The sequence below is a fragment of the Mchenga conophoros genome, linkage group LG6, assembly GCF_057382185.1.
Source record: "Mchenga conophoros isolate Kocher_MC1m ecotype Shallow Benthic linkage group LG6, M_conophoros_male_GT1.1, whole genome shotgun sequence".
NCBI lineage: Eukaryota > Metazoa > Chordata > Actinopteri > Cichliformes > Cichlidae > Mchenga > Mchenga conophoros.
In genome coordinates this window covers 37,243,532-37,266,133 of record NC_140531.1, presented here as the reverse complement: position 1 = coordinate 37,266,133, position 22,602 = coordinate 37,243,532, and the positions used below count along the sequence as shown (strand labels likewise).

Below are 22,602 nucleotides of genomic sequence, written 5' to 3'. Positions count from 1 at the left end.
AGATTGTATTTTAGTGAAAAGGAAGTAGGTCTCAATAAGTGTTAAAATTCTGCCTGCTCCTGTTTAGGTATAGTATGTACATATTGTGTAAAATTTACAATTATTTCATATTGTTTCTCATATATCGTACATGTGTAAGGATTGTCATGGATGGTACCGTTGTTTTCACTGCACTTTGCCTTTGTTTTCTTGATCTAAAAACAGTGTATATTATATGAAGAATAAAAAAAACAAATTAAAAAAACTAATTTAAAAATTTATTCCAGCCAAACCTGCCTTGCTCCGTCTCTCAGTTATACCGCTTTCAAGCATATCTTGATATAAATGATCAGTTTTGGCTATTCAAAACAAAGATATTGGGCCTGTACTACAAATTGAGTTACCCTAACACTGGCAACGGGGATAAATGGTCACACTAAGGCTAAGTCCACACTTACACGGGTATTTTTGAAAACAGAAATTTTCTGTTTTGGTTATTTTTTTAAACATCCCCTCCACACGTGCAGTTTTGAAAAAATATCTCCGTCGACATGTAAACGCTAAAAACGAAATGTTGGATAATCAGAAGTCGAGAAGCCTGTGAAGGAAAGAGGGTTTTGTACCCTCACAAAACCTTAAGTACTTCTGAAAAGTTTGTTTTTCTGGAAACGTGGCGCACAGCATGATGTCAAAAATGGCGCACCCCTTTGATGTTGCGTGAGTCTGCTAATAAAATTTAGAAGAAGAATACGACATTGCACGAGTAAATCTCAGTTTTCCTCGTCTACACCTAAACGCAAAAACAGATTTTGAAAATCTCCACCCTGGCAGGAGTTTTTAAAAATCACCGTCTTCAGTGACCCATAATGTCGTTTACATGTGGACGAAAGGCCCAAAGGCATAGAAAAATCTGCGTTTTCAAAAATACCCGTGTACGTGTGGACGTAACCTAAGACTGTCATCAAATCACCTTGGTCCACCTGGGCTTGTCCCTCGATATTCACATGAAAGGGGTGGTTTTGGTAGCATCTCACCTGTCTAAAAGAATTGTTTCACAGATAAACTCTTCTTTCAAAGAAAAGAACTGTAAATGCTTCAGCATATGAAGGCATTTTGGAAAATTTCTTGCTCCTAACTTTGTGGGAATTGTTTGGGGATGGCCCCATTCCTGTTCCAACTAATATTTATATCTCCATAAAGCCATGGATGAGCGAGTTTGGCATGGAAAAACTTGGCTGGCCTGCACAGTCCTGATCTTGACTCGACACATCATCTTTAGGATGAATTAGAGCAAAGACTGAGAGCCAGGCCTTCTTGTCTATGGATTTTTCTATCATAACTTCTGCAAAAATGGCTGTTTCCATAGAGCAATGCTGGAGCTCTGTCCAAGTAACAATCACATTCTTCATCATCTCCCTGACTAAGGCCCTTCTACCCCAATTGGTAAGATTGGTGGGTGTCCAGCTCTTGGAAGAGTCTTGGTGGTTCTAAACTTCTCACATTCATAAATGATGGAGGTCACTGTGCTCATTGGAGTCTGTTATGTCCCCTGGCTAGTCTAGGGGGTTTGAAGGGACAAACATAAAGGTGGATAGTGAAGAAGTAGCCAAGATGGTAGTTTTAAAAAGGTTTATTTAATGCTAGTGATGAAATTTGGGTTCAGACTGAGGTATAACTTCAGGGAGAGCCAAGGCCAACATAACAAAAAAAAACATCCCTGGTGTGAAAATAAAAGAAACTTACCTAACTCCAAAGAAAACCAAATATACAACCTATAACCATAACCTACCTAACAACACATAAACAGGAGAAAACAGGGTGTCAAAACAATAGGCAGCTCTCCCCTACAAGCAGTCTGAACATGAAAACAAAAATGCACATACAGGCCACAAAGGCATGCAAGCCTGTACAGGCATGGCAACCAAAATGGCCAGAGGGCACAGAAACACAGCTCCACAGGCCTTAAGTAGTGCTCTGCTGATTAACAATTAGCTGGACTCTGAGCAGCATCCAATCAGGACAGAAGAGGTGGAGCCTAGACAAAACATAAGGAGTTAGTTGAGAGAAGAAAACCAACATCATCCTGTGGGATGTAACAGAGCCTTTAATTCTGCAGATTTCTTTTCTGTACTGTTCTGTAGATCTGTACCTTGACACAATCCTGTCTACAATTCCTTGGACTTCATGGTTTGATTTGTACTATGACCTGTCAACTAAGCGGCCTTATATAGACAGGTGTGCGCCTTTCCAAATCATGTCTGCTGAATTTATCACAGGTGGACTTAAATCAGGTTGAAGAAGCATCTGACAGATGATCAGTGTAAATAGGATTCACCTGAACATGAATGCTTGTGTCCATGTTATATTTCAGTTTTTTATTCTAAATAAATTTGCATTAATTTCAAACTTTTCAGTTTGTTATTATGGAGTATTGTGTGTAGAATTTTCAGTTGAAAATTAATATATTTTGGAATAAGCCTGTAACATTACAAAATGTGGAACAAGAAAAGTGCTGCAAATTTTCTGTATCACCAAATGAATGCATGTTTCAGTCTGTGGTTTTGCTAAGCTACAGCTTAAGAATTTGCACATATAAAACACATTCCCCCACTAGAGGATGTATATTGTCCTTAAAACATGCTGTAAACAAATGGCTTGTCACGTCTGGCGAGGCAGACAGCGAGGCTAAGGAGATTGAGAACCCAAGTGCAGGCAAATGGAGACGAGTGGGGACGTAAAACAAGCCTTTACTGTCGGCTTTACAAAAACTACAAACAGCAGGAACAGATAAAACTAACTAAAACCTAGACTGGGGAAAACTAAGCATAAACATATAACCTGAGGACGGAGACCAGAAGCAAGGAGTGAGAAACCAGGAAACACAGGGAAAGCTGGCAGAGGAAACATGAAGGACACACAGAGAGACTGACAAGGAACAGAAGGAAGCACACACTATATATACACACAGGGTAATGAGGAAATGGCAGACAGGCAGATAACACAGCTGAGATTAATCAGACAAGACGAGATAGAGAGGACATGTCAGTACCCGATCCGTACCGGAAACCCGATCGGTGCCACCCATGTGCAAAAGGCCACTACTTCCGCTCGAAGCATTTAATGATAGTTATGGGTCAGAGTATCTGTTAAGATGTAAACAATAATAAGTATCGCTTAAAATGTTTGCAGTAATGAAACATTTCAATATAATGTAGACAAAAACGGGAAAAAAAAGTTACGGATAGTTACGGATCAGAACTCATCGGTCCTTACTGCGCATGTGCAAAGTTGAGACCGTACAAATCGGGTCTACCCAATTCGTACCGTGCATGTGCAGATGTTCTCTTCTTCTCCTATTCATTTAATGGCAGTTTACTCCCCAGTTTACGAGGATACCTCCACTTGCTGACCGAGCGAATGAACCCGATTGTAAACTGAACTTTTTTTTTTCCCGCCTGTCCCATTTGGTTCTTTTGCCATCAGAATTATCGTCTAAAGGCCAAGAAAGATGCCCAACGGATTTACTTTACCAAATGGACCATCCGAGCATGGACCATCCCGGCCTTGCCATATTGGTCCATTTGATTGACCTTTGTTTTTATTATTTATTTTATTTTCACTTGCTACACACGGGACATACATGACTGGGGCAAAGAAAAGGGAGAAAGAAAGAGAGGTAGGGAAAAAAACAGCAGGGAAGAGGAACGGTGATAAAGGGAAAAAAACAAAAACAAACAAAACAAACAGACAAAAAATACATATATCAATCACCTGGATCATCTGTTGAGAAAGAAAAAAGAGAAAACAAGCAAAAAAGGAGAGCAATATAATAAACAACATCATCACGATAATCATTGTGAATATAACAGTAAATACTAAATACTGAATATTATTGTGCAGCACATAAGATCGGATCGACAGCGCACAGTGTGCTTTGAGGTAGGAGCCAAAAAGGGTGTAGGGTGTGTCTGTGAGCACCCGTGTGTACACCTGTGAGCATGAGCACGCTTGTATTCGAAAGGCTCCTTCATGTAATGATCTGCTAGAGCAGTGGCTCCCAATGGTTCCCAAACTGTTTTTGCTAGGCCCCCCTTTGTTTTACAAGAAAAATGTTGCCCCCCCACAAACACATTCTCCAACCGCACACACCCATATTTTGTTTTCAAACTCCATTGCGGTTTATTTCACACCTCAAAAATTTAGTAAACAATTAAGCAAATACAAGTAAACTGCAATAAATTACTCTAATAACTTTATTCTCAGCCAAACCGATTTACTCACAAACAAGTAAAACACTGAAAAAGCCAAACAATAACATTTTTAAGTTATCTAAGTGACTTATATAGCATGTTTAAGCCAAGTAGTGAAAGACCGCGGGGGTTTGAAGACGATGTGGCAGCTCAGATATTTGAAGTTTACACAGCTACATTCTCACCTGAAAATATGTTAAAAGGTTTTTTTGCGACCCAGAAAGAGAAATAAGAGTAATATTAAAACTAAGTAGCTGCCGCCATTGTTGGAAACTGGAATTGGCTGTGCCGCGCTATTCTGAGATATGTTTTTTTCAATTTTGTTGTCCTGGTGGAAAATCGGGAGAATGGTGGATTTTCGGGAGGGGCACTGAAATTCGGGATTCTCCCGGAAAAATCAGGAGGGTTGGCATGTATGGTTGTGGCAACATCATTAACCTTGTCAAGCACCTCAGAGTAAATCATATCACAGAATATGACGAGCATATGTTGAGGCGAACTGAAGAGGAGGAGAGGGACAGGTGCTGCTAGGGCGAGACAGACGTCTCTCACAGAGTCCTTTAGTGCTGCAGGCAGGCAAGGTATTCAATTAGCGCACAACTTCAGTTTTTTATTTCTACATGATAATTCTGCATTATTAAGTGATGAGTGGTATTGCACATCGCTAGTGGGAGCCCTGTCAAAACCCTGCCCATTATGCTAGCAGTGTCCAAGCGTTGTTCTTCTTTTTTTTTCCTTTTCAAATTTGATTTAGTGATACCTTGTCTGTGTGGAGAGGATTGATTGGAATAGTGATGACGATGTCCGCTATCACTGTCAATTGTCACTAAACACTTAATCTGGCTGATGAATCTTCATGTGACACATTACTAAGTATGTATTATTAGATTAGATTAGATAGAACTTTATTAATCCCTCGGGTGGGTTCCTCTAGGAAGTTTGATTTCCAAAAAAAGCACAGCACCGACAGAAGTTACAGAGTTACAGAATATTATATATATCTATATATATCTATATATATCTATCTATATATATATATATATACACACACACACACACACACACACACATACACACACACACACACACACACACACACACATATATATAAATACAGAGACAATATAAATAAAATATACGAAGGGGATAAATAGAATAAATAGAAATAAAAATAAAAATACAAGTGAATTGCACATTTCAAGTATTGAGTCTATTGCACCGTTGACTATTTACAAAAGTATTGCACAAAAGGTATTGCACAGTGAGGTGAAGAGGCACTACAGCTTAGTTGTTCCCCCCTCCTTTGTCCTCCTGTTTCCCCTCCCTCTCCCCTCCAGAGAGGAGTTAAACAGTCTGATGGCGTGTGGGACAAAGGAGTTTTTAAGTCTGTTAGTTCTTGTCTTGGGGAGAAGCAACCTGTCACTGAACAGACTCTTCTGGTTGTTTATGGCCGTGTGCAGAGGATGCCTGGCATTGTCCATAATGTCCATCAGTTTCTTTAATGTCCTTTTCTCTGCCACTGTCACCAGAGTGTCCAGCTTCATGCCGACCACAGAGCTAGCCCTCCTGATCAGTTTCTCCAGCCTGGATGAGTCCTTCTTTGCTGTGCTGTTCCCCCAGCACACCACAGCATAGAAAAGTACTCCATCTATTAAGTCTGTAATTATGCGCCATTCTTCCTATTTTACAGCGCTTTTATTCAATCAGGGAGGAAGTGATGTAACATTTGCGCATGCGTGGTACGGATCGGGTTTCCGGTACGGATCAGGTAGTGACAGAAAGCAAAACTCAAAAAACTGAACATGGGTCACGAGGCTGTCAAAGTAAAACAGGAACTACATGAATGTAGAGACAAGGATGTCAGGAGATAACACAGGGGACACCAGGGAGACACAGTAACACCAAAACACTAGAAATCATAAATAAATAACTATAAACTAAGTAAATCGAAGAACATTAATAATGACAAAACATAAACACGGATTCACTAGCTTCGGGACCATGACAGGTTCAGTGAAAACGCAGTTCTTTCAGACCTGCTCTGGAGCAGGTAAGAGGTGAGCCAACTACGCAGTACAGAAAACCCAGTGGTAACCTTGAAATCACCTGGATGAGAATAAATTTTGCTTTGTAGTACAGGTATATCAAATAGGAATGATGCAGATGTCATTACAGTGCATCAAAACAATATTAGGCAATGTTAATAACAGATGACAATCTGTTTCTTCCAAAGAAACCAGCAGGAAAACAAGATCTAAAACAAAAGCCCTTTAAAAGTTAAAAAAGGGGAAAAAAATACATTGAATGCTTGTTATTAATTGAGTATATTTATTATAAGAAATTCTGTAGAGAAAAGCTTGATAGCATGTGTTTCATGAATAATAAATATAATTAACTTTAACAGATGAAATACTTTGTTGTAAACTGTTTTCTATTGTTGTACCTTTTTAAGTCACCTATACTGCAGCTTCCTTTACAAAGTATGCTCCACTATATGCAATAAACTGACAACTGAGTATTGCATTTGACATTTGACATATTATACATACCAGCACAAAAACCTTGGTTAGCATAAGAAACAATATTTTTGGAATTTACTCACTAGGAACAGTGGAAAAATGCATATAGTGTTTAGATGAATTTTTTATTTCTTTTTTTATGCAAATGTTTGTGTGTGTGTGTTTTTTTTTTTTTTCAACAGAGTACACATGCAGAGATCTTCACCATGGGAAATCAAAACAGTCTTTATTAACAACAGAATGGTTGGGATAACATGTTCTATTTTGAAAGAAACCTGCATATCAGTTGTATGAAAATGGTTTATATCAAAGCTGCCTTCCCTGGTTGAATCCTGCATGCCATGTGAGCTACTAGGATCCATCCACAGAATATCAAAAGCTCTTCTCACGGTCTGACCTTAGATCTTACCCATATACAGATAATTTCAATTTTCTTTCCATTTCCTGTCCCTGATCTGCTTTGGTATGTTGTTTCTGGAGAGAATCATAATTAAAACTTTATTATGTTATATTTTCTGCCACCCTGTGCTGCTTTTGGTAGGCTTGGTTGGCCATTTCAGAAATGAACTGACTTAGTCTGTGTTCATAAAATTTGTAAATGAATTTGCAAGTTTGCTCACTTGCAAAGAAATGAACAGTGGTAGTTTCATTTTAAGAGTGATGGAACGTTAACTAAACAAACAAACAAACAAATTGCATACCAGTTATAAATTGAGGTTTGAATTGAAGAAATAGACAAGTGCAAAAAATGCAAAACAATTTATACTTTGAAGTAATTTGTTTTTTCTAGATTTTTAGTTGATATTCTGTCTCTCTCCAGTAAAAATCACCGAATTTCCCAGAGGAACCCACCCGAGGGATTAATAAAGTTTTATCTTATCTTATCTTAGCTTAGCTTAAAAAGGAACTACCATTAAAAATTAGACTGTTGATTTCTTTTAAGTGAGCAAACTTACAGAGTCCACAGGTAATCAACCAATTATTTCTCCCATTCTTTACTGTCACATTAAACACCTGCAAAACAATGCAAATTTTTTTGATACCCACCATAAGACTCACACATTTAGAATACATCGTTTAGCATGTCCCTGTTTATGCTAACCTTGAGTCATCAAACACACTTTTCCTTTTGTGCTGAGGACATGCTAGGCCATTTCATGGTCAAACATACAGTATCAGTAACCCATAGGACTGTTTTCAGCTAGATTAGCTAAGCACCTAATTTATGCAATGATCTTCTGATTGTATGCATCCCTTTTTCAAGCCAGTGAGTGATTGCAAACTTAACCCCATGATACACTTTGACTGACAGCCCTCTTATTGTATACTGCAGTAGAACAGTGAAAAGAAAATATAAAAATTCACAAGCTTTTCTGAAAAGAAAAAAACTCAAAGGAAATATAAATGAGAATATAAATAATTAAAAATGAAAGTTTAATGGGAAAAGAGATAATCAGGAAAATTTGTATAAAAAGTAATAAATGCAGAGGAAACTTAAAATTCAAATAATGATTTGCCATATTCTATAAATCCATTAATGCCATTTCTAGTCTTTGTCATTTTATCATTTTTATTTTTTTCAGACAGACTCTAACCTAACATCCTCCATCATGTTGCCTTGCTGATCACAACACTACTTCTTACTTTTTAGTCTTTAGTTAGTTTTTGTATTAGACACATCCATCAAAAGACATCAGGACTGCCAGCAATTGGTTGTCCAGGGGGAGTTATTAGCAAGGAAAACAGATCTGGTAACTAGTATTTTCCTGTATTTTGTTGGGACTTCATAAAATATTTTCACTGGGTCAGTATCCAACATGCCTGCTGATTTTCAGTGTAAACAGTAAAATAATTACTCAAAGTGACAAGAAATCCACATTATGATGTGCTGTTGCTTGCTTTGCAACAGTCAGAGCATAAAAGATGACCAGCAGCTCTGCCTGCGTAATTTCTGTTTCTTAATATAGAGGGAGTTCATGTGGACACATCCTTATCTAACTTTAGAGCAATGCACTTATCATAGCTAAAAATCAGTCATTCCTTGAAGTTTTATTTAATAAACAAATTGATAAAAAGAGAGATTTTCTTGAAATGTCACTGTATAAATTAAGCAGTGGAGAATCTTTTGGATTAATAAAAAGAACAGACTGAAAACTGGCGAGATGCACTTGCTAAAATATTTTGTACATTATGCATTTTTTTTTAAATGTAGATCTTGACACATTGCATTTATGTCACATTCTTATGTGGCTATCTGGTGAGAAAAGATATAGGCCATCTGTCAAACTCCACAGACTGATGCTGAAAAAGACTGACAGTTGAACACAAGTCTATATAGCCCAAAATTTCTTTTCTGACTTTTATCAAAAATGTTTTCTAGCATATGGATAAACAGATGGATAAATCGACTGACCAATGGATAGCGGAGAGGGGTCTTAGCACCATTTGTCACACGTAACTGCCAAAACTCTACTGTTTCCATACACATACAGTGAACACATTGTGAATAACTACCAGAAGCTGCAACAGACTTCAGTTTTGCATAAGAGGAAAATAATCAAATCGCAACACTCTGGTGGTCATCATTAATTAAAAAAAAAAAGACAGCTATAATGAAATCCCCATATGAATTAACTTGACTCAAACACTCATTTACAACCCCTTTTCTTTCATATGCCCCCCCCATCAACCATAACTGACTGAGACAGGACTCGCATTCTCATATCATGCCTGATATAATTCAGTCACTTATTGCACATAATGTCGTCTTTGTATATATTTTTCTTACTTATTGTATATAATGTTTTCTCTTTTTGCACAGTCAATGAGCGTATCAGGACACATTTCAATGCGCGTTATACTTCTATAACCAGGGGTACACATAAGTGGTCCGCAGGTGCGCATTCGCTGTCAAAATAAAAGACGCGCACCAGATAAGAAGTTGCAATGCGCGTTTGTGTACGTAAGATTTTCTGGAGGAGGACAGACATTTGTTTAGAACTCTTAAAAATGTCGAAGAAGCAAGCTTCTTTAAGCAATTACTTTGGTGTTCCTCCACCTCCAAAGAAATGTCAGGAGTCCAACCGCAAAAGAAGCGCGTATTCTTGGAAAAGTGGTTGTAGGAGGTGAGCTGGCTTCAAACAAATGATGAACGCACAGAGATTGTGAAAATCCCACTCTAGCAGACAAAAACAGTGCCTTTATGTACGCAAACGCGCGTTGCAGCTTCTTATCTGGTGTGTGTCTTTTATTTTGCCAGCGAATGCGCACCTGCGGACCGCTTATGTGCACCCCTGTGTATAACTATGCATGTGACAAATAAAAGATCTTGAATCTATATGTCCATTTTCATGCTCAAAAGTCCCACTTACTAAGGTGTGGGAATAGTCTTTGAATGACAGCTGAAAGAAAGAACTTATTGTGTCCTGCTTTTTACACATAGTGATAGAGATCTAAGTGAACTCTACAGTATGTATATAAATCTGATGAAATGTTTTCTTTCAGTCCAGTGAACATGTTTTCTTTCTTTGGTGTTGAGCTTCCCCTTTCCCCCTTCAGATCCTTGGCATAACAAGAAAGAGTGATCAATAAGAACTGGGGACATTATACTTAGTCTTTTTGGCAATTTTTTAAAAATGCTATGAGCTGAACATTCACTACACCTACACTTTGGCTGTCTGTACTTCTTGTAAATACCTCTGTACGCAGGAGATAATGTGCCATTTTGCTTCTTTTCCAAAGGTTTGTGCAAAAAGGAGCCATGCCAAAAAAGCATGCCAAACTGGCATCACACAGTTGTATTAAACACTTTTTCAGGAAAGAGCTGCACACATAGAGGCCCATATAACAAGTTTGTCTTGGTAAAAAAAAAAAAAAAAAAAAAGGTTTGGGGAGATTTTTCTGTGAGTTCATAATGAAGCACTGCACTCCTCTATGCACTTATAATATGTGCAGTTATAATGACCTCATATCATATATAAGTTGCCTAAAGTGCATAATTAATGCTTAACCTTTTTTTGCATGTGATTTATAATTCTGCCACCCATTTATTTTATAGATGAAGCCTGTGAATCTATTGACGAAACATAAAAAGATAATGTAATACAGTACAGATACAAAGAAAACCATAAAATAGAAAGTAAAAAACAGAGATTAAAAATGGAAATAAAAATAGAAAAAGCAATTGCAGTTGAATATATAATAGCATGTTCAATGTTTTAATAGTACAATATTGTCTTAAGTGAAAGAACAAAGTAAAATTGTACGTTATTGCAAAGTACCGTGATGGAAACAGCATTTGCCTCCTTCCTGATTTCCTTCTCTTTTAAACACTTGCATGTTTAAGATAATCAAAGATAGTTTAATGTTAGACAAAGATAATCCAAGTAAATGCAATTGTGTGTGTAAATTGTGTGTTTGCTGCATAACCCAAGTATGCTTGATCTTCAGAGCACAAACTGACAACCAGGGGTTCTCCATCAGGATAAGAGAAGCATTCATGGTTCACTTATGGAAAGTCATCCAGGTGGTAAAGCTGCAAAGACCATAACTTTAACTGTTGGCATGATTTTCTGTTTTTTAGGAAATTTAGTTTCATGCCAGATCTAATAGGGCAGAAACTCATTGCTGAAAGAACAATGCTGACTTTAACTGAGGAAAGTGTAGTTCTTTAGATGTTCCTGGTTCTTTTTGGAGCTGCTGGATGAGTTGTTATTGTGCTGTTGAAAACATTTTGGTAGGCTGGCCTTTTTCTGGAATGATTCACCACTACTCCAAGTTTTCTGGATAATGAATTCTTTGACTTCTGGAATTCATGTAGCCACACATCTGAAAGCATATTGATTTGCTCTCCTGATATTTAGACTGTAGTATTGATATTTTAACCTTTGCCTCACTGAATACCAGAAGTCAAAGAAATGGCTTTTTGATCTTTTTCAGACAGAGAATTTGTCAATCATCTGTTTCTGTAGATTGTGGCATGATGTGTTTCATTTGGAGATCTGTTAGCTCTGTTTTTACTTCATGAAACAGGCTCCAATAAAGTAATTTCTTGATTCAAACAAGTCTGGCAGTAATCAGCACTGGATATGGCTGCTGAAATTATACTTAGCATTCCAAAAAATATAATGACAGTTAATGAGGAAGAGGACGTTGGGGGGGGGGGTTCCCCGGGTACAGTAGGTGTTTCCATAGTAATGATTAGCACATTCGGTTGCCAAAGGGAAGAGTGCTGGTTTCAATCCCTCTGGAGAGACAAATTCCCTTTAGCGCTGCACCTGGAGTGAAGCTGCCAAATTAATTGTTTAGTAACCCCTAATGATGAGTAAGCATCTAAAGGTAGCTTAAAATTTAAAACTGCATTTTATATTTAATTGGGTTAAAAAATAAATAAATAAGTAAAATAAAGTTTGTCTTAAGGTATCTCATAAGAAGTCTTGAGCTAAACCAGAGATGTTAACAGCTCCCAGCTTAAGTGCCTCATGTGTTGGAAGAAGTTGGCTAATGCTAAAGTGCTGTCAAGAAAGCTGGAGAAGCAAAGAAAACATCTCTTCTAAAGAGAAACTTGGCACCTTTTACAAAGAGCGCTGGATCGGAACCTTAGGCAGTGAGTCCATCTGTTGGATTGCAACTTTCAAACAATGCAGTTGAGTAAAGTTTTATGCCAGTGGCACTTATTTTAGGAAGCACTAAAAATATGCGGCTCAGACCCATTGTCAGTAGCATAAACTCAGCCACTTACAACATCTCGAAACACCTTGCTACCATCCTAGCACCTCTTGTGGGGAACACCCCACATCACATCAAGAACTCCACTGACTTCACCGACAAGGTCCAGAAACTTACCCTGGACCCAGATGAAACCATGGTGTCCTTTGATGTAGTCTCTCTCTTCACTTGCATACCCACCACGGAGGCAGTGGAGACTGTCAGAAAACAACTACAAGAAGACAGCTCCTTGGAAGACAGGACCAACTTCACAACCAATCAGATTTGCACACTGTTAGACCTCTGCCTCATCACTACATATTTCAAATACAACGAGGGTTTCTACAGACAAAAACATGGCTGCGCCATGGGCTCCCCCGTGTCACCTATTGTAGCCAACCTTGAAGGAAGTGGAAAGAAAAGGTTCTTGGCTCTTTTAAAGGGAGAGTACCCAGCCACTGGTACAGATATGTAAACAACACCTGGGTCAAAATCAAAAGACAAGAAGTGGAATCCTTCACTGCGCACATTAACGCCGTGGATAAAAACATCAAGTTCACCAGGGAAGACACAAAGGACAACTGTTTGCCTTTCCTGGACTGCGCTGTGCACATTGAAGAGAATGGCAACCTCAACATTGAAGTTTACTGGAAGCCCACACACACGGACCAGTACCTCCTCTTTGACTCCCATCACCCTCTGGAACACAAAGTTGGGGTAATCAGGACCCTGCACCACTGGGCAGAACATGTTCCCTCTAAGCCTGAAGGGATAAAGAAGGAACACACACATATAAAGGAAGCACTTAAAACATGCGGTTATCCTAATTGGGCGTTTATAAAGTCAGCAAAGATGCACAGAAAAGAAGATCAGACACCAGCGACTGAGGATAAGAAAGACAGACGCAACAACATTGTCATCCCCTATGTAGCCGGTGTATCAGAGAAACTCAGGAGAGTTTTCTCCAAGCACGACATCCCGGTGTATTTCAGACCCAGCAACACGCTCAGACAGAAACTGGTTCACCCGAAAGACAAAACTCCTAAACACAAACTTAAGAATGTGTTGTATGCTGTACAGTGCAGCGAGGAATGCCCAGACCTCTACATCGGAGAGACCAAACAGCCACTTCACAAGCGCATGGCACAACATAGAAGAGCCACCTCCACAGGACAAGACTCAGCAGTTCATCTGCATCTAAAGGACAAAGGTCACTCTTTCGAGGATGCCAACGTTCACATTTTGGACAGAGAGGACAGATGCTTTGAAAGAGGAGTGAAAGCCATTTACGTCCACTGTGAGCGACCATCTTTGAACAGAGGCGGTGCTTTACGACACCAACTGTCTGGCATCTATAATCCAGTTTTGCGATCCCTTCCCAGGCACCTTAACGCCCACTCACATCCTGGGCCATCTGACCTCAGAAAATCACATGATAGGGTTTCACAATGAGCTCACCCGAAACCCTGGCTGATTGTCACCCACACCCGCTTTCACACCTTGGCTCATGTGATTAGGTAGAGGATCATCAGGGGGTCCTTTGTCCCTCTTTGGGGGGAAACTCCCACTGGGTTTAAATCTGGGACTCTCCACCATTTGACCTTAGAACTGAAGAAGCTTCTCGGATGAGAGGTGAAACGTCTTCAAGCAACTCAAAGAAGTCCAGACGCTTTTCTTTCCAAGCTCCTTAGACTAGAATAATGTATATAGTATAACATGACACTAAGTTTGTCAATATGGCAAGAGCCAATAAATGCATAAAAGATGCAAGGAAAACAATGTAATTTTAAGGGAACATTGTCAAACGTACAAGCAGTTGTTGAAGTGAATGAAATTCCAGAGTAGATTTGTTTCCATGGAGACCCTTCTTTGTTAGCCATGTAGTTGTCTAGCAAATTTGTAATACCGCGGTGTTTGTGTGAATGCACGCCAGTATCTGTAAGAGGGTTTTTGAAGGTGCATGCATGGTTGTTGCCAATTCACAGCAAGCCCTAGAGAGTGTGCTATTATACATAAAAAGATCACTGTTGCATATTCAGATGATCTGTCCCAGGGGGGTCATTAAAAGGCATGTTTCGAAGGAGCCAGCTATCTCACATTGCTGTTAATGAGCTATGGTTATGGCTTTATTAAAACTAACACTTGTTCACCAGTCTTTATGTGGACATTCCTATGGAGGATAAAAAAGAAACAGAAGTATGGAGAGTTAAATTACTCTGTTCTTTAGCTGTGACTTGGTTTAGTTGCACACAGAAGAAAATTAATGAGCTCACTCAGCTTACTGCCAATCAGTTCTGACAGACTTTTGAATATGAAGCGTGCATTAACTGTGCAGTGTCAGAACCAGCCTTGATATTTTAGGAAAGGATATGTGCTGCCAACCTCATAAGTGATATGAGACACTTGACAGCATTGTAATTCAGTGCGATGGGAAGCTAGCCATCCGTCGGCCAGTGACAGAGCTCTAATTGTGGTGCAGCAGCTGAAAGCCTGTTGACAACCATTTCCATGCATTAGTGAGAACCACTGTACTTTGGTTCCATTAAAACAATGTATCTCCAGCCACTCCTGAGCTAACAGAGCACAATGTTTTGAATCTGATAAACTGAAACTATAAAACACAGCAAACCTAAAGCATTAACATACAGCTAGGTAAAATGTATACTTATAGCCTCTGTAAACAAATGAATGGATGATTTTAACAGTGCTGCTTTCATTTGATTTGTAACATTTAACATGTACTGTTAAGAGTGCCTTTTTTTTCTTTTGCATTCTGTTTGATGTGAGTCATTTTGAATTTAAGCACCCAGGTGACTTCTGCAGCACAGTGAAGGCATATGGTAAACTCATAGAGCTTATTTTTCTGTGTTCTGTGTTGGCAGCGTAAATTTCTTTACCTGTCTGCTGCTCTTTATCTTTTGATCTTTTCTCATTTCCTAACTGTGTGTTTGTGTTATGGTGCACAGAGTTTCCTCTTGGGGGAATCAAGCATGAGTAAAAAACATCTGCTGGGGTCATCTCACCCTGTTGTGCAGCTTACAGTATGTTCTTTAAGTAATGCATTTTCCTTACAAGATAAACCAATAAGGACAAATTACAGTTAACTTTGAGTTAGCGATGAGTTGACTTTGAGTTGTCTAAACAAATTGCCTCAATGTTCTCACCCACTACCCACTATCACCCATCACTGCCACTAGCTGATTAACACAATAGTTTATCTGGTCTGAAACTATTGCTAAATACAAAACTGACACAGTTATTTTCTCCTTTTATAATGCTGCACTATACTTTTTCTTTTAAATAGGATGTGTCATGTTTGATCACTTCCTTGCCTCACCTGGTTTGTGAAATTAAAATCATGTGAGACTATGCAACAGGGAGTCATCAAGAGGGATTCTGATCTCTTCAGCAGTCCCTTTTACTGCCAGCAGTTAAATGCCTCACCAGCAAAGAAAGCAGGACTGCAGAAAAACAGAAATGCTTTCATCCAAGCAATACTGTGTTTTCCTCATTGTCAGAGGTAGCTTCAGGTTGGGTTCAGGGTCAGATACACAGAGCTTAGGAGAAACATGCCCTGTTCGTCACATCTGCTATTATCCAGATCCACTGAAGAATAGCTTTAACAGACCTATGTTCTGTGCTTACACCAAATGGCAGTCATTCTTGGCAGTTCACACATGCAGGCAGATCTTCTATGCCAGAGGCAGTGTGCTCCACATGGTGGTAGATAAAACCTGTCTGGTGGAGGGCCACCACTGTGGACATGCCAGGACAAGAGAGGAGAGTGCAGCCCACAAAGCCATTTCTTGGCTTTTGTAGTGGGTGCATGAAGAGCATTTTGAAAAGAGGCATACAGAGCCAGCTCCTTGGGTTGGGATCATTCTGACTGGGTCAAATAGTGCTACAGTCTTTATTTAGGTACATATCTCACAGCATCAGACCTGCAGTTAAATTTGCCATATTATGTGCGTGTGCATTTGTATTTGACAATTTTATTTCATTTACAAGTAAATGACTATTGCAGTAACTTTGAGTGATTTGAGTACTTTAAAAGGCATAATCACTTCTTAAGCTTCGATTATAGTTTCGGCATCCATGAGTCTACTACTGTCTGCTCGTGTCTGAGTGACATAAATTTCATCCTCAGATGGTGAGTTTAAAGGTCCTTGCTGATGTTTGTATGCCTCCCTGTTTTTTTGTGACCACGTGGACTTCTCTGTGCCAAATTTACATTACAATACACCAATTATGCATGGACTCCATTCGGTGGACTTCAAACTGCCTTCAAAGAAGGCTAAACATAACAGAAATGAGTACTGTTATGTACCACTGGTGGTGGTCAGAGGGCCTGGTGGCGCCTATGTCTGGCAGCCTCGCCTCTGTCAGTGCGCCCCAGGGCAGCTGTGGCTACAATGTAGCTTGCTATCGCCAGTGTGTGAATGTGTGTGTGAATGGGTGACTGACTGAATGTAGTGTAAAGCGCTTTGGGGTCCTATGGACTAGAAAAGCGCTATACAAATGCAGGCCATTTACTTGACTGATGGTTCTCCAGCGCTCTGTGTCTGTAATGAAGTACAATCAATCACAGTCAAATGGTACAAAAGCGGATCAATGTTATGAGTAGAGCTAGTAAAAAATAGTAAAGCTTAAACTTTTTTTTCCTGACAGTAGCTTAACGTTGTTTTGGTCCTGACAAAAAGAGACAATAGTAAAACTTTCACTCTAATGCCAATGAAAACATCAAATGGTAAATGGCCTGTATTTGTATAGCGCTTTTACTAGTCCCTCCTGGGGACCCCAAAGCACTTTACACACCCAGTCATCCACCCATTCACACACTGGTGGAGGCAAGCTACAGTTGTAGCCACAGCTGCCCTGGGGCAGACTAACAGAAGCGAGGCTGCCATATTGCGCCACCGGCCCTTCTGGCCAACACCAGTAGGCAGTAGGGTGAAGTGTCTTGCCCAAGGACACAACGACCGAGACTGTCCGAGCCGGGGCTCGAACCGGCAACCTTCCAATTACAAGGCGAACTCCCAACTCTTGTCGGTTTTGGCTTGTTGTTCTTAAATTGGACATACGTTTGTCAAGTTTTATTTTATTTTATTATGTTCTTTATAGAAGAGAATGATTTTTAGTTGGTGCTTTTTATAACATTTCCAAAGTCAAGTACTGTTTTCAAAGATTTTTATGAAAGTATTCTTATTAATTGAGTTTTTACTCGAGTTTATTTCTGAACTGCTAACACCTTTAAGTAATCATCTGTGTGTGTGTGTGTGTGTGTGTGTGTGTGTGTGAGTGAGAGAGAGAGGGAGAGAGAGAGAGAGAGAGAGAGAGAGAGAGAGAGAGAGAGAGATAATTACTTCATATTAATTTTTTATGCCAAATGGGTTGGAAAACAGGTCTGTTCCTTTCAGAACAGCAACTTCTACTGTTCAGTCTTCGTAATTGATGTGTAATAAAGAAAAGTGTTAAATGAAATCACAGAGGACTAATTATTTATCTTCATTACTTTTTAACAGAATAGTCCATTTAAAATCCATAAACACAGTATGCAACAGTATGTGAAGCAGAATATGTTATTTAGTTAATATTTCTTTGAATTACTTGCTTTTTAAAAGGTACATTGATATGTTTTCACTTTGCCTGTCTTCCTGCACCTAGGGCTCCATTTGAAGTGAAATTGGACTATCACATCCTTCATTGCTTTAGTTGCTTCTCTCTCTCTCTCTCATGTGGAAAATCAGTGGTTGAGCGTCAGCTGTCAATCATAAGGGATGACTGGTTTCTGCCTATGATGCTTATCAATAATGAAATGGACAATTTACCTGCCTCTAGGTCTATCTCTCACAGCCTCGCTGTCGCTCTAACTTTGAAATGGAACAATTTGCTTTATTGCTGACATATAGTATGCTGCCTGCAACACTATATCAGCCTTGGTGTGATTTTGTTTGAGCTCATGCTTTATCAATCCATATGTTACCACTTGTCATCCACTGCAGGGGTGCCTGTCTGCCGGGTTTCTCATCTGATGAAAATGCTACCCCTGATATAATTCAAATGCCTATTTATGCCGGTTCAAGCAGCTCCAACATTTGTGTACCACAGGAGGAACAAAGGCACTACTTTCATTAAGCTGTGATATCATAAAGCTAGCTGTTCATGTTCCCATTCTTCGAATTGATAGGTCACCAGATTCTTTGTGATTAACCATCTCTGTGCTGTGTTACAATGGTTCTCGTTGTACGCTTTTTATGGGGGTTTGTAGTACATATTAAATGCTTGTCATGTCAGCACGAATGGAAAGCAAACTCAGCTGGAAGAAACTTGGATATTAAATTTGCATGACTATGTAATTTTGATATATTCAGTGTTGGATTAAGACTACTGTGTCAATATTGAAGCCATACAAGGGTTTTAACTATGTTAGCATAATGACCTAATGTATTTTCTCACACAGCTGCTGAGCGACTTGTTCATTTGCAACTTTGGGGGCACATTTGTAAGCTCCGGGACTTACCAAATGTTGGCAAACTCACAGAGCAGTCTTCCTTCCTTTTCACTTAGTGTCTATTAGCTTTTACAAATGACCTGCATGCTCAACAACGTGCAATGCCTCCTCAGCTTCCGCTGATTGAATATGAAATGACTTCAAGGGCAAATAGAAGATAACAGCGAGAAAGAGCTAGAGATAGTGAGAGACAGAGAGAGAGAGAGCGAGAGACATTTCTTTCATGCGATCCTTCATTCTGGCTTACAGGTCCCTGTGGGTGATTGGTGAGAAAACCAATAATTTGGGTCCTGACTGAATACGTATGTCAGCAGCTTGAGCTGTGCAAACTACCAGTGGCTTATTGGAATGTATGGGTGGAAAGGAGGGTGTTAATGCCCGAGTGTATTGGCTCCAGCCCAAAAAAACGAGAGCCCATCCTTTTACGTTATGCATGCCTGGCTTGGCTGGTTAGTATTTGCTGTGCATTAGTTGGCTTCAGTCTTTGGAGACTGGCAGCGTCTGCACACAATGTCTTGCTCTACCGAGTGAGAGAGTATGAGGACATGCGCAGAGCAAGCGATAGCAAGGACCAAAAGTGATAGGATAATAAAATGAAATGAAAGGAGTAGTTATAGAAACCTGGAGGAATAGTTAGAATAGGTGTTCATTTAAATACACGCAGAGTGAGGTGCAAATAAAATAAGATCAAATGATGCATAGACTGAGATAAAAAAAAATGAGCAAGACAGAACAACAGAAACAGATATGAGTGATGTGACGTGAGTCTGGAGTTATTAACTGACAGAGAAAAGAACACAAAGGTCTGAGATCTGAGTCCAGCCCTTTAAGAACATGACTGCACACCAAATCCATTTTAATCATTTTACAAGATACACAAACAGGTGCTTGATAGAGAATGACATTGTCCCTTTCTGGTATGTGACATTGTAACAGCATCACATACTTCTGTTGCTGGATAGCTTTTTCATTTGTTATTTTCTTTATATTTAGGTCAAAGGAGTGGAAGACAAGCCTGAATAAGGGTGTAAGAAGTGTCACTGGAACTTCAAAGAGGTTCAACATGATGCAATTGGATGCAATGTGATGCCAAACTCTAGTAACTGGGCCCGAAGAAGCAGGTATTTTAACATAGGGCAACAAATTCTGCCTAATAGTGTGGGCAGAAACCACAGGACATCATTATCTCAAACTGATCCTCATGATATTCACAGTTAGGCTTGGAACGTGGCTTGATTTAAAATCCATTACAAGTGCTCCTCTGCAGCTCCTTTGCAAGAGAGTCCATGTCACAAGACTAACATTAGAATGAACTGAAATTGGGGTGCAATTGCCTGACACCAAATAATTTGCCTCTGCAGATGAGAAATAGAAGGATAACATGAAATTGTGATTAGAACCGTGACATGAAGCAACCACTTATATAGTGTTCTAAGAATAGAATACAGAGGAGTAATTTTACTGGAACAAAGACAGAGTAACATGTTTTTACTTGCCTGAGAACACTGATATTTTTTTCAGCATGTTTCCTTATTTTGCTGTTTGATTGTCCAGAGGTTAGAACTTCATAGCCAAAAGCTTTGAGTCATTTAATACATCTGTGAGTGTTGTTTAATTATAAATGAAATCCTCTTTTCACCAAACTGCCTCTAGTTATTATGTTCAGGAATTAATTTGGAACATGAAAAAGCCGGTATCATTGATGCTGGCTGCAAGAGGTCCACTTTCCTTAGAGATAAGCTGCCTATCAGGAGTTGTTGGAAATTATTAGTTTCTCCATCTGCAACTGATTGATGTTGAAGTGAAGCAAGGAAATGAGGCAGAGGGAAAAAAAGAAACACATAAAAAGAACACAGACAGAGATCAGCGTTATTTGTCTTGCCCACATGCATGACAACACTTTGTTGTTTGCCATATTGTAGGCCAACATTTTGAAGAAAGCTGACCTGCATATACACAAGGAGAAGCTTTTGTACACTTATTTACCATAATTTGCTGCGAGCTGTTTTCAAAGGCTAGTGGAAGAAACCCAGCCCTTTGAGATAAGCAGCCCTTTGTTTTTAATCAAAGCCCTGGTTTGAATGAGAAAATGTTCCAAATGACTAGAGTCAAATGAAAAGGGTGTTTAGGCAGCCACAGCGCTTTCAGGATTCAAATCAAACCTCAGAACCACAACTGGAAAAGCTGTGAAAAAACAAACTTTTCACTGTTAAACACAAAGTTATGATTAAATTATTAAATTCTCTGTATGAAATTATCTCTACCGGCCTGACTGACCCAGGAATAGTTGGAGTTGATCCTTCTGATCTGAAATCAAAATTTTCTTGCCTATCTTTGTCGGTCGTGACCTTGACAACAGACTCATGAGTTACAAAGTGCATCAACGAAACGCACTATGACATAAGATGTGAAAGTGTATACTGCTGCTGCCTGGACTTCATATGTTGTTTTTTGTGTTTGTTTTATAAATGCTTTTGTAAGTGGTAGTATTTCATAGCCATAAAGAAACAGACATTAAGGCACTCATAAACACAACAAATGGAATATTTTTCCCAACAGCTGGCATTAACTACTGTACAAGTCGTGTAAAATCAAAGATACAGATGGAGAACCAAGTCCAAATGATTAACATATATATATATATGGATTCTTCGATACCCAACATCCACAATGACGGCGAAACAACTAGTAGCTCAGTGTTCCAACATTCGAAAGAAGGGACTGCTCTCACAGCTAGAGATTGACGAGGTACAACACAAATGCTACGGCAAGGAGGAGTCAGGACGCCAGGTCAGGGGGGAGATATCATCACCCCCACCCGAGATTGGGTACATAGCCCCAAGTGCGATAGGAGAAGGATCGTTGAGTGCGAGAGGAACTGACCTGAAAAATAGGATCATGGCCAAGCTTGAAACCTGGATCCCCCGTAGCCGGTTACCAAGATTACGTGAAGTACCCTCAGAAGGTCTGCTAGATGATGTTAATGCAGCACTACGGGCAATACCTACAACCACGATTACCGACACTAACAAGCTGATCTACAATACGGCAGCAGTGATCAGTGAGATGCTTGGCTACAAGTTGAACAGCCACAAGGGGCAGTACCCTCCATGGAGAAGGAGGCTAGAGGGCAAGATCAAAGTAGCACGGAGGGAGGTTAGCCAACTAACAGAGTTGCAGAAAGGTGCGACAAATAAGGTGCATAAGAAATACAGCAAGCTGTCCATACCTGAGGCCTTGGAAACTGCCAAGCAAAGACTCACAGCCTTGGCCAGCCGCTTGAGGAGGTACACCAGAGAGATAGAAGGCAGGAGAATAAACCAGCTGTTCTCCACAGAACCAGCAAAGGTGTACTCTCAGTGGCAAGGGAACAATAAGAGAACAGCACCACCAAGGCTGGAGACGGAGCAATACTGGAAGAGCATATGGGAGAAGGATGCAACCCATAACGGCAATGCTCAGTGGCTAGTGGATCTGAGGGCAGACCACAGCGACCTCCCTGAACAGGGTCCAGTAACCATCACAGTGGCAGATATCCAAGAAAGGGTCTCCAGTATGAAGAGTTGGACAGCACCAGGGCCCGACATGGTTCACGCCTACTGGCTGAAGAAGCTGACTGCACTCCACGAGCGTCTGG

At 39.7% G+C, this 22,602-nt stretch overlaps 1 pseudogene; it reads left to right on the top strand.

Moving 5' to 3' along the window:
- Positions 1-12,443: 12,443 nt before the first annotated feature.
- LOC146573221 (uncharacterized) lies at positions 12,444-13,971 on the top strand (annotated as a pseudogene).
- Positions 13,972-22,602: the final 8,631 nt, after the last annotated feature.